The sequence below is a fragment of the Botryllus schlosseri genome, chromosome 2, assembly GCF_051294905.1.
Source record: "Botryllus schlosseri isolate E-star chromosome 2, Bs_hap1, whole genome shotgun sequence".
NCBI lineage: Eukaryota > Metazoa > Chordata > Ascidiacea > Stolidobranchia > Styelidae > Botryllus > Botryllus schlosseri.
This window is the reverse complement of record NC_137237.1, coordinates 5589187-5602849: the sequence shown is the minus strand read 5'-3', so window position 1 is coordinate 5602849 and position 13663 is coordinate 5589187. Positions and strand designations below refer to the sequence as shown.

The window sequence follows — 13663 nt, the reverse complement described above, 5'->3', positions numbered from 1 at the left end:
CGGCTAACAACATGGGATACAACATCATATCAGCTCACACACTGCGTATATTGGCTGAGCGAGCAACGAAACTGGCAAAATACAAATACGATATTGGTTATTATCAACGAAGCTATCCCAGCAAACACCCGATCTCCCACGGACTTACGGGTACGTCCACAATTGTGCCCAGTCGTCCCACGTCCCACTTTTAGTGACTGAGGACTTGCTCAGTAGGTCACAAATTGACGTCCAATTATGTAACTCCAAGAGACCCCCAGAGGAAGTAACTTTAAGAGTGCTCCCATGCCAGTCACCAATGACCATTCCAGTGGATGTCATAATAGTGTGATGCCTGGATGCCACCAACACAGGAGTTGATTTGGATGTCCTTACTGGGAAATCGTTTCTATGAACTCAAATGTGCATTATTCTGCAGTCAATGCTGAATAAGTTGTGTTGAATACAGTCATGATACAAGTGAAATCTAGTGGAGTGAAGCCGTGGATGTTGATATGGTGTGACTTTCTCATCGCGTGGAACTTCACAAGCCCGGCTGTCGATCATTGCGGTCGCACAGTGCTAAAGAGGCTCGATATAATGTGCGATACAGAGACACAGTGGCTTATTTTATTGTGACATTACTGGGTCGAAAATGCCCACATCAGGGGCAAATACTCGTAATGCATGTGAAATATTCCGATATCAGAACTTGATAATCGTCATGATGGGATTGTGATGACTATTCCAATCACGGAACAACGCAGTAAGTAATCCTCTCGGCTATTTCGATAATGGAGTCGAACACGCCTGTTGCTTCAGATTCATCCAACCATAAAACCAGAAGCCTGCCTTCTTCTATTTGGCGAGCATCGCGCATGCGCCGCGCGTGTAATTCAATTTGATCACCGTATGTAGCAATGGCGGAGGGACGAATTATCACAGTAATGGTTTAGTTCATAATTGGAAACGTTAACAGCGTGGACTGTGAGATGTCTCTATCATGAGTACCGGAAGGGCAGGGAGCTTGGTATTTGAGTGCTATATTTAATAAACAGCAATAGTCTCGATCATCATGAACTGCTGATGCGATATAATGAATTCGATTATATGATTATAGTGACACGGCTGTAATATCACCTACTGACGGAATTGATCGACCCGCTGCTAATTGGTAACTCAGGCAAGCCGATAATTCTGGTAGTAGGCTACATTTGATACTATATGATAATGTATTGATCATAGAAGTCTGATTTATTGTGCTCTGTTCCATAATGTCTCACAAGCAATAACTTGCCATTTCATGTGCATCCTGTGAAAAGTTTTACAAGGATTTCCCAGGACTGCAGGACCCAATCAGCAAACCAGATGCCGCATAAAGTAATGTACCGGTATTTTATAACATATCGGTATATACTGAATTTTGAAATGTTATGTATAGGCTTACAGAAATGTGGAATGTTCCTTTATAGAATGTGAGATTGCTGAATTTGTGGATGCATGAAGATTGTAGCATCACATTAACATCCATTTTCGTATTTTTGTTTCCACAACAGTATATAACCATAACCATCTATAATAGCGTTAATAAAATAATTGAGGCTTTCAGTGAACATGTAAGAATTTTTGGCAATATTGGTTTATATTTAGGGTATTTTAGGAACAACAATATAATAGTTTGTTAGCCCATCTTTAACCTCGCTCTAATCAAAGGATACTCAAACACTAAACCAATTATAAACTCTATAAACTTAACATGTTCATGACCTGGTGCAGACGGGTTGTTGGCAATGTTACCGCAATGTTGGCACGGCCTCCGTGCATACTTTTATTGCTTGATTATAACTTTCGATATTAGTATATATACACGGAAACATTGCCTACATTGCAGCAGTATCAAAAAAGTAGGCTATGGATGGGCCCTAAGGAAGGCTGATTGCTCACATTGGTCATCTTGCCGTCGATAAGAAAACACAACCTTATTATCAATGGATTCTTACTATATATGGATGGGGCATATCTGTGTTTGTGTATACAAAGTTACTTCATTTCTACCAGGAGACTAGATATTGAACAGGCAATGTTATGTAGTTCTAAACTTCAGAGGAAGGCGCCGCAGTGGTGCATTGTTCATGGATCAAGATGTTAAATTATGTAAGTTGAAGTTACGAACTATATATGATGATTTATGATATTTCATTAATTAGCAATTTATTACTCTGAAAAAAGTGCCATCGATGATGCGGAAATATACAATTGACGGTGGTTCGCAATCGGGATGCTAAAACGTGCTGGGTGGAACTATAATTTTATTATAAACTGCATTGTTATAGTGGCACAGAGCGTGTAATTTCAGTAGGCTGTCTTGAAAATAGTCACATACTTGGCTCGAATCATAAGAATTGATACTCGTTCGAGATTTGAGTAACCATACCAATGTGCTCAGCCCTACTGATTAGTCATTGTAGTGAGTAGAATGTGCGAATGGTCCAGCTTGAACTTCATTGTCTTTTTTTTACAGGATATTCTAGATTCCTGGCTTGGCTTCTTGACAAATGGCTTCACTACAAACATTATAATATCTTTGATTATTTAGATCGGCAATGTCTTCAATTGATAGTGTTCAACAACGTCAAGAACACTGTACAAAGTATGTCTTGATGACTGAAACCAAAAACGTTCGGAAGAACTACTGCCACATGGAACAAGCGTTGCTGTAAAATCGGTGCTGCGTCATCCTCAGGAAAAAGTCAAAAGGTATAAAACATTGAATACACTTCATGGAAACCAGAGGCTGTGAAAGTAATCATCTTTTGAACTGAAGTAGATGTAATGTTATGGATTTATACACACCTAGAGGTAACAACTTTAAAGTTGCGTTAGATCTACTCGAAATGGAAGTAGATAATGCACTTCTGGAAAGTATACAAATAATAAGTTTGAAAAAGTAGATTTGGTCGAGGTGTTGCGTAGGCATTCTTAGCGTTTAATCATAGTTGGTGGTCAAAGTACATATTGTTTGCACCGGAGTTTAAATAGTTGCAACGCCTTGAATTTCTACTGTACAATTAGCCATTTACCAGGCTTGTAAAATTCACTTCAAAATGAAGTAAAAAGTTCTAAAAGAAGATTTTGTGCTCTATTCTATCCCAGGGGTTCTTGAACAGGGCCCGTAGACCCTTTTGTGGTACGATATGCATCGTGGAATTAGACCTATATGCTGTGGTTCTCGTGCTATGCGCAATTTTATGTGAATTGACTATCTGATTTTAATATAGGTACCATCAGAAATTGTGTTGAAAATAAATTTTGGGCTGCTAGAAATCTTATGAGTAGCATGAGGTGTGCGATCGCTAAGGCTAAGAAACAATGCTATTACTATGGCTAAAGTTGTTGATATGTTCCAATAATAATCGAAGCCAACATCTAATTCTGAATTAATTTGACTTTGGTAATGACAGTAGCAACAGCCTACTTATCACGACTATATCAAAACCCGGATTAGGCTACACCGCTCAAATGCTCTGATACCAGATCAAATTTCAGTAGATTTTAAAATACAACTGTGACACGTCAAAGGTCCACCAACTGAAATAGTATAACCCAGAGTTTGATGATGTCATGATGCATCCTATTGCATCATCTCTATAACTCATTATTTTAACAAATTATGCCCAGCACAAAAATAATTTTATTGAAATATTCAAAACTGTGATTTTTTTCGTGTCAAACGTGAATAATACAATAGTAAATTATATTCTCGAGATGTTTGTGGAATGCCTGTCTGCAAGCTCCCGTCAAATAAGGCCTACTTGGAAATTATACATTGAATATCCCTATTTTGCTGCGTCGTCAAAAATCCGGAAATTGACCTGCGACCACATTTGAAATTGAAGCCTCTGCTCTATATGATGTGACAACATTATGAACAAGGAAAAGTTGAAATATCTATCTCGTATGCGAATTCGAAGAAAATGAATACCGGCTCTACATCATATCGAAGAATGTTTTTTAGATTTAAGATAATTCCTATTTTATTGTACTTTGAGACAATACATTTGTCATTCACACGATCGTGCGTAGCTACGTCCTACATGTGCCGTGTTCTGCGATATGACGAATCTATGTTTTAGGCCTCGCAGTGGTACATAGAATCGGAATTCTAATTCTTGTTGAATACAATTTATGTACCCTAAAAGATCATCTGTTTCGACTTATCGTTGCTCTATTCAGATTCGTGGCAAGCCCTAGTTGTAGTAGGTGATAACCCAGCAAACACATTACGGCAAGCGGATATCCGTCGGATAACTTGTCATTTGGCCCAGATTCACCCTAGTGCCATCCGGTTGCACCGAGCGTGTCGACTCCTGGTGTTATCCAGTGGGTGACCACTGACCATCCATCAAGTCATTTCTGAGTCACTTCCTGGCCACTGTAGGGACACAGTCCGGTTGGGAACGATATCCATAGACTATCCACTGATCAACCCTCTGAATACTAGCTAGCTCCTGGACCTGCATATTTCCTTACCACAGGTTAGGCGACGCACAAATACACTTACACAAGATTGATTTTCAGGCAAAAAGCTTATATTATCAAATTGTCAACAATAAAAACTAAGCAGCAACGAATAAAATCAACAACGGCTGTAAATCACGTCAAAATCAATCACTCACTCAAGTTCAAGACATACAATAAAGCAACAGGTGGACTCAAAAATATCACGAGCAGTCGATCAATTAATCAATCCGAAGGCTAAAAATATGATGACTACGAAGTAAGTACACTGGGAGGATTACAGAATACCACACATACACAACTTATCAGAAATACAAGAGGTTGGCAAGTTTTGAAAATCATTATAGGCAATAATAAAAACTGCAGCAAAGTAAAGCACAGCATTGAGTCAAAGCAACAATTGTCAATCAATCAAGGTCAAGAAGCATGCACACTGGAAGGATTAGAGAATGTTGCACACTAGGGAAATATCCGACGTTGATATTTAAGAATCAAGATGGCAAGTTTTGAAGGTGAAGAGGTAATACGAATAGAGATACAAAAAAAATAGGATGTTTTATTCTGGTCAATTGCTCGTTACGACATCCTCTATGCGCAGATCTGTCACACATTGAGCAAGGTGCAGTAGAACAAACAAAGCACTTCTACTCAGGTTTCGCCTACTTGTACTGCATGTTTTTTTACTACTTCTACTTACTACTTACTTTTCAGACATAACCAGTTAGATAGCCCCTATAATGTAGTAAATAATGAATGCAATTTAGAAATCGCACTATAATTGGAGTGCCATTATATATTTTTCGCGTACATCCTGCAATTTTGAAAGCGGCCTCTACCAACTGCAGTAACCTGCAAGTGTGCGACTCGTTCTACTTTTGGAAAGTACTCAAGTAGTCACAATTTCAGATCCACCTTTACTTGAGCAGCAAGGATGACTCACTTTCACCCCTTTTTGATCGTATATACCGTGTCTAGAGCGGATGAAAATAATAATCAGCAGATTCAACTGTAACTTGTAAAAAATTCCACAGCAAGCAATGCACACTTGCAACCAACAATCTCTCTAGCTGGAAATATCTTCAATCTTCATACAGGTTCAACTTGCAACGAGGTGAAAAGTTGGTATGAGGGAAATGACTTTATACTGCATCCTCTTCCTTGTCTGCGTAAGACTGAGACAGGATATGGACTTGTTCTGCATTCTTGTCCTAAAATAATTAGCAAGAAAATCATTACAAGCGAACATGAAACGATCCTTCAAAATGCTACCAATTCCGAACGCCTTGCAAAATTCATTCAAACACTGACAAATTACAGCATACTATGCATAAACTCACAAATCATGAATATTAAAATTTATGATCATTATGGAACAGTGGACACTAGGGGTGTTAAAAAAAAACTTTTTTCAAATTTGATTGGCTTAGCTGGCAAATCATTAGGTTACCTAAAATACCTTGCACAAAAAATTTGACTCATTTCAATTCGCAGATGCTGAGGTCATCCAATTAGAAATTTCCATCATTTTTCAAATAATAGTATTTACGGTGGAAAATTTCACCACTCCGACATGATCAAAAATGCCTAAGATGTAGGGATGCTTTTTCCCACTCATTTCCATCTTTACAGGGGCCTATGGTAGAGTTTGGATGAAGACATCGCCAGTTGACGAATAAAAGATATGACACGGATTAGCTGGAAATTAGTAGACTTCATTGAAATAGCTAATAGACACGTTCAAATAATGGTGATATACTTTGCAAATAAACTACTTTTCACACTAATATTAACGACCACGAAAATGAAAAAAAAAAAAACTGACACATAGGTAAATATATGAGTATGGTCATGGTCATAGGCGCCGAGTTACGGGGTGGCACCCCATTCAATATGCTGAAACGCCCGCCGTCTGCGATTTCAAATTTTTGTATATCTCTATTGTCTAGTCATTTCGATACGACATCAGCGCTGTCAATGAGCAAGTCCGGGATATCGCGTAAATGCCAACTATTTACCATTAACCGATACACACGCAAATAATTGAATACGCAGCTTCCTAGGCGGCGACAAACTAATGCTTGAAACGCCCCAATAAATTGTAACCCAGGATTTCGACATGCATTTGTCGTGTTGTCAGACTAGGTTCCGACCCATTGTGCTGTATTCAAGTTGGTGAATTACTGATTAGATGCGCCAGGCGAGGCCTACAATATTCGTATCGTAGGCCTCGGATGCGTGCTTTTTCGTCTGCTATCATCTGTAGGCTACTAATTCTTGTCTGGTTTATACACTCGCATTTCCTCGATGTCACTTGTCGGTGTTTGATTCGTTAATAATACTGCGCATTGTGCAGTGCACGGCGTTGAATTACGTTGTCAAATAGTGATGCAACACGAGGTTTTCTGTGGCGTAAATTCTGAATTTATTCGATTAGTTCGAACGGGAACCTTCCATTTTCCAATACAATAAACTTCATTGCTGGACGGACTCGAGCTCAACCATATCGCGGATCGAATTTCAAACCATTTAGCGCGTCCGCATGCACGCTATAATCGCTGGCATGAAATATCACGTGCGCCACCAGGCTATGCCTGATATCGTTACCAGCCTGAACTATCGAGTCTACAGCAGGACTGGCGCATGTGATAACATCGCTGGCCTAAACTATAGCGTCTGCTACAGGCATCATATGATTTACCTGCTATCTCTACTTATTTGATTGTTATGTTATACTGGCTTAAGACTGACAGCGTCAAATTGAATAAACCTGAATCTGCGCAATTGGTCACGAACAGACGCGAACGAACGTAATTGATTAGCGCTAATACTGAAACATCAGAAGATGCATGTACTTAACCGTAATAAATGATGCTAACTTGGTAAATTTGAAGAAATTTCAAACCCCTCCCTTGTTTCATCTGGTCACCCTATGTAGAAATAAAAGTCGGCGCCTATGAGTATGGTTACGCAATATAACCATTATCCCCTCTGCGCAATATATTTAGACAATCAATATTGCATCTACCTCGTATTGCTGATTTCTGTTTTTGGATGGTGCATGGCGCAACACAGATCTGACTTCAATCTCGTAGTCCTTTTCCGGAACAGTCGTAGGAATACTGCAACAAGCACCTAAACAGGAAGATGATAGTAAACAATTTATAGAGACGACAACTAGTTCAACCTACGATATATAATATCTTGTATAAACTCAGTGCACACAGAGCTTTCTTCCCAGTTCTGCCCAACTTTATCAGTTGCCACTATATTGGGAAACTCAGCGCTAATCAATTAAATATACCAGATACTCACCATTTCCAGTAGGAAATTCCCAGCAGAATGAACCTAGACGACTCTCTGTAGGAAGGGCTACTTGCTGAGACAACGCATCTGAACAGATAAATAACAGTCAGTGGCACCTCAAACACGCAAAAACGGGCATGGGTTGATTAAACGCAGTCAAATAATGGTAATCTTATAGCTGGCGAACAGAGCGCAAAATTTAATAAAACAGGTCTCAATTAGCGTTGGGACCCCGGGAAATCCCGATCCCGGGATCCCGGGATTTGAAGCAATCCCGATCCCGGGATCAATCCCGATGAAATCCCGGGATTTGTAAACAGCATCTACCAAGGATTACGTAGCGCCATATCTCTTATTTTGGTAATAATGCAGTGTCACAAACTCGGCTGATTGTCTAAAACAGTGGTCTCAAACATGCGGCCCGCGAGAACATTTTCTGCAGCCTGCGTCACAGCTTCAGCATTTTGAAATTTCAAGTTTCGCCAATATTTACTTGGAAATTTCTTATTTCGGATTTGACAACGTAAAACCACTCCAAACACCCGAATCGCTCTCACGTGTCATATGTCCGATGGCTGCGATCTTTTGGCGCAAGAGTTTTTACGTTGATAAGATGCAATTGTCGTCTAGTATATGGTGTCTAACGGTGTTGAGATCAAGTCAATACCTTCGAGTCACGCGTCATTTCACATTTCGACTCGAGTCAAGTCAAGTCAATCGATTTTCAAAGGTGACTTGAGTCAAGTCAACTCGATTTTTGGAGGTGACTCGAGTCAAGTCGAGTCAAGTTAAGCCAAGTCAAGTCACGAGTCAAGTCACAATTCAAGTCAAGTTGCTTTTTCGAAGTATGAAGCATGATAACGTCATTGCATTTTGCTAGCTGTCTGAAATACTGATGGAGTGGTCATTGATATTGAACTGATGAACGAATATAGAGTTATTATACACGCAAGAAGGCGCTGTATCGCTAACTATAAACCTCTTTCGATGATAATTCTTGGGTTATACACAGATCAAGGATAATACCAGAATTATCGAATAAAAACTGAAACAACTCCGCTTCTACGGCTTGTAATTGAGTCAAATTTGTTTTGCATAGTTTTTGAAGACAGGCCAACAATTGCATGGGGTTGGCAGAAAAATTTGAAAAATAAATTTTTGGCGTTTTTGGGCAAATTCAAAATTTTCAAACTCTACGAAACCCGCGAATATTGGTTGGAATGAATTCCAATTTGGTGTGCGTCGTTTTTTAAGGCAACTTAACGATTTTAAAACGTACCCGGCAAGATTCAGGAAAAAAGGTTATTTTTGAACAGCCCTATTGTGTAGCTTGTATGTGTATTTTAATACTTTTCCAATCCCGGGAAATCCCGGGATTGAGAAGCGAGAATCCCGGGAAAATCCCGATCCCGGGATTTCAAATTTGATCCCGAAGTCCCAACCCTAGTCTCAATATAAAGCTACTTTCGCACTGATTCAGAAAATATAAATTAAAATCTTGTCCGGGCACTAAAACCCCCCGAAAATTGCCTTTAAAATCCGAAATCGGCATTGTTCCTAACAAAGGTAGCGGCAGTAGACAATGACAAATCAAATGTCTAGAACTGATTGTGACATCATTGAGCGCCTTGGCAAAGTCGTGCTGAATATATATTACAATGAAATTCATGAACCGCTGTGCCCAATGGAACAAACTGTTTTGTAGATCGGCCTGTTGCGTACCAAGAAATACGTGTTGATAGCAAATTCTACGATATGGTATATGTTCAGGCTTTTGTGCTATAATTTATATTTATACAAATTTTTGAATGCGCGACGACGCATAAAATACACAAACTATTCACATTACGACTTATTCGCGCTACAGCGATTGATACGACGCGCAATACTCTGAGTCTGAGAATCACGGGGAACACGGCAAGCGACTTCGCCAGAGCGCCCAATGATGTCACGATCAGTACGAGACATTGAACGGTCATTGTCTACCGACGTTACCATTGATAGAAACAATACCGACTTTGACCCTTCGAGGGCGGTTTCCGGGGCGTTACAGTGCCCGGACCAGATTTTAATTTCATTTTTCGGAGTCAGTGCGAAAGTAGCTTTCGATTGAGACCCGTGTAATTAAATTGTTCGTTCTGGTCGCCTGCTCTAACATTAATGTTGAGTTATCAAATTGGAAGTTTCTACAGTCATCATTGCATGAGCTGAGCATAAAAAATTTCAAATAATTCATAACTTACATACGGTACCCAGCTCAGCTTTCTAGACTATATATAAGAGTTAAATAATTTTTTACAAATCAAACGGTCATAACTGCAGATTTCTTGCTGTTTTGATACCACATGGAGGAATTAAGCTCTAACCTGCATTTGGTAAATTGGTGATGCACTGTCCGTAAAATCACGACATTACTGGCAGATTTCTTCCTTCATTTTTCTTCAAGATGCTGAGATTTCTTTTCGAACTGTTTCGCCTGAGCTTCAGCAAGATCAGTATCACTGGTATCAGTGGAACATGTGCGTTTTCTTTGAATCTTCTCGTGACCACCCGAATCAGACCTTGAATCGGAATCATATTTGGTAGATCTTCGTATCCGTCGTCTTTTCCCCGCATCCGATGCCGAGCTATCCAAGTTAGTATTGCAATATAGTACTCAAACCATATATATATAGGGCTGGGTAGAATTGAATATCGGTACTTCAATAATACAATTTGGAAGCCAAGCATTAATATCATGATTGAAATACCAGCAACCACGACTCTTGAGTAGGGATGTCTATCACTCAATTTGGGTTACGGGTCTAATTCAAAAATTCTGATAGCTTGCGGTCAGTCAAATGTTTCTGTACCTTCCAATCCATTTCCAGTCATAAATCACAAAACAGTAACTCTTACCTTATGTTGATCAAGAAATCAGGTTTGGTTACAATAAAAGGACGTACTATAACAGTATCAACTCTAAACCTACCTACCTACCTATACCGAACATCCGTCATAATAGCTCTTTAATACTATATAGAGGGATTCAATAACCAAGCGCATTTTCGTTGTGCACATACGCCACTTCTGACTATAACCGTATCATTATCATTGACTGACTACACTGCTACAACCAGTGGTTATGGTTAGGTAATCACCGAGCTAAGTGGCACACAGCAAATGTCGAAAATGCTTCTCGCCGCTGACAACAATTCACTTCAAAGAATCACGGTTCAAACTTCCCAGACGAAAATTTGAATCACGTGAACTGGGCTCGCTGCGCAATGCGCCACTGCGCATATGGATGAAAAAGGCTAATGATCTCATTCACTTCAGGCATGGCGCGACGCACGAGGAAAGCTCGTCAATCGTTGAGTGGTATTCAGTGAGGTAACATCACTTATCTATATAACATCGGTAAAACATTCTGAGGTACAACAATTGTAATTGTCAAATTGTAAAGTTTATTACATGCTCGAAATAAAAGTACGAAAGAGAATGTACCATTATCGAAGTCGATAATAGAGTATACCATTAACTATTCAATATACCAGCATATAATCCCTGTAAATTATATGGCGATCAAGTCAGATTCACTGTGCGCAGTCGCCATTTCTGCCGACCCATTGAACGCATTCAAGTGAAAAACGCTAAACATCTCACGGCATGACGCACGCGAAAAGTTCGTAACATCTTTCGGAATTGCGAATGTTCACCGCAGGAACAAACAGTAACACGATAGCTAAAAGGGCACAGAAATGGCAATGTTTAAAAGGTTGAAATGTAGGCCCGACAGTGAATATTGACCGTTCAATGCCAGCATGCATAATCCGGTTACGTGACGTCGCTATGAAGAATCACGTCCAGTGACGATTTTCCTTCAAATTCTATTGAAATATTTTGAAATACTGAATGTGTGCAATTTGTGCATATCAGCGTCGGGAGTTAATGAGAGGTTGACTTTATAGCTGAAACGAAATGGAGCTATCCTCACACTGTCCGAATATGATATCCATTGGAATTCTGATTCGCGCTTTCAGTGGACTATCCCGAATATCGGTGTGTAAACGTGCGATTTTCTTTCGAACTGTACTCTTGAAACATTTTGAAAGGATGAAATATGTGCCCTTATCAGCAAGAACTTGAGTGGTTGACTTTTTAGCTGATGCAACATGAAAATATCCGCACACTGTCAGATTATGATGTCCATTGGAAATTGAATTGGGACTTTTAGTGGACTATCCGAAATGATTTTCTGTATGTATGTCCTAGGATATCCGAACCGGACATTTTCCAACGTGGATAGCCAAGTATTAGCCCACGTCTGTCCAACCGGACACTGGGACACTCGGACACTGCTTGGATAGCCCTAGGCAATTATGTGTTTGCTGGGAAGTTCCAAATAAAGGTGGTCAAAGTATTCACCGTTAGTACCGTACTAAATAGTATAAATAGCGATTTACAAGACATCAAACTACTTCCAAGTGTCGACATGGTCAAAATATGGAGACTTGAGGAATGTCGTAGTTGTATGCTTTTAAACAGAGATAAGGAAAGCAATCATGTCCAGCACTCAATTAGAAATATTTGTAGCGTCAGTAGTCTAGTACAAGTAAGAGTAACGCAATGTATTTCTACTCGGGTTCAAGCACTCAAGCAGCGATATACATGGCTTATCAAAACTATTTTAGGTAAAGTAGAAGTTCTGGATAGTACTGAAGTATGTACTTGAGGTGTTTCCACAATATAATTTGATTGACGGGTTTCAAACTCTGTATCACAACGTCAGAAGCTCCCGTACTCGAGTAGACATTGTAGTATCGTCATAAATTATCACTCAGCACAAGTAGAAGTAGCGGATCACAATTAATGCATGAGGGGTTAGAAATTAGAGCAGCTCTGACGCAAATTTCATGTGCTATGTCAGCAGAGTGGCTCTACAAATGATTTGCTGACATTGTTGTATATGTTTCAGGCAAAACAGAGACCAAGAAGAAAACTGTTGTTGCAACCAAGTTTATTGCGAATACGCACTCGCGCTCTTAACATGATGCGGTGCAAATAATGCATCGTTTTATAATATGCAATGTAAATTTTACTTATAATTGCTCCATGCTTTTCCCTGTTTTAGTTGTATTAGCAGTTGTACTTTTTCAAAGTCATGTGACACGTTTATTTCTAATTTCATGATGCACTTCAGTTGAAATGTTTGTAATGGTAATATAAAATTGACTTAGAACTTGCTGTTACATGCAAATTCCCACTGACACATTTATTCGTAGTGACTTCCTGATCGATTTTTCACGTAAGCCTGAACTTTGTTTACCAGTACTAGTTCATTAGTTAATGTTGTACTTGTATTTTGCAATTGTCGTTTTACAGTAACCCAATATAAACAGTTCGTTAGTTTATATGATGTTGAATTCCATGTAATTGCACCAGGTTAGGAGGGGAGTCCTGATATGGTAATCCTGAGGAATAGAACAGGTGGTAAATGACATATCCATAGGGAGTCACGTCGCGTCCACAGTAGGTCTGACGCATCCATAGGGAGTCATGTCACGTTCACAGCAGATTTAATGAGTCCATATGGAGTCGCTTCACGTCCATAGTAGACCAACTCAGGAAGTGTTTAGGACGCTTCTAGTAGTCGACAAATCCACTCCAGGGAAGTAACACTGGGCGTCCTGCGTCTTTTCCGCAGGAAGTCAACTGGACATCGGGTGTTTGCTGGGATACTACTATTACCGAACACACAAAATGTGAAAGGCGAGAACTACTACCACTTAACACAGTCAAGGCTGAAGTGAAAAATCATATTGCAACAAGTAATCACAGAAAATGTGTCACAGGGGTTTAATAAACAGCAGCTGCTAAAACC

General features: G+C 39.6%; 1 protein-coding gene and 2 long non-coding RNA genes across 6 annotated transcripts in view; 1 reads left to right on the top strand and 2 right to left on the bottom strand.

The window, feature by feature from the left end:
- LOC145433161 (uncharacterized) overlaps window positions 1-13663 on the bottom strand; it is a 100310-nt gene that overhangs the window by 44216 nt on the left and 42431 nt on the right. The window lies entirely within an intron of this gene.
- Window positions 122-13193, top strand: LOC145433167 (uncharacterized). 2 transcript variants are annotated; one of them, XR_013913051.1, is made up of 4 exons: window positions 122-745; window positions 802-2133; window positions 2576-2736; window positions 12758-13193. It is a non-coding gene; the product is annotated as an uncharacterized LOC145433167 (long non-coding RNA). The 2 variants fall into 2 exon arrangements; XR_013913050.1 differs by lacking the exons at window positions 122-745; window positions 12758-13193 and having other exon boundaries at window positions 758-2133; window positions 2576-2773.
- LOC145433166 (uncharacterized) lies at window positions 4547-7797 on the bottom strand. Its single transcript, XR_013913049.1, has 2 exons — window positions 7523-7797; window positions 4547-5705 (listed from the first exon to the last, which is right to left on the bottom strand). It is a non-coding gene; the product is annotated as an uncharacterized LOC145433166 (long non-coding RNA).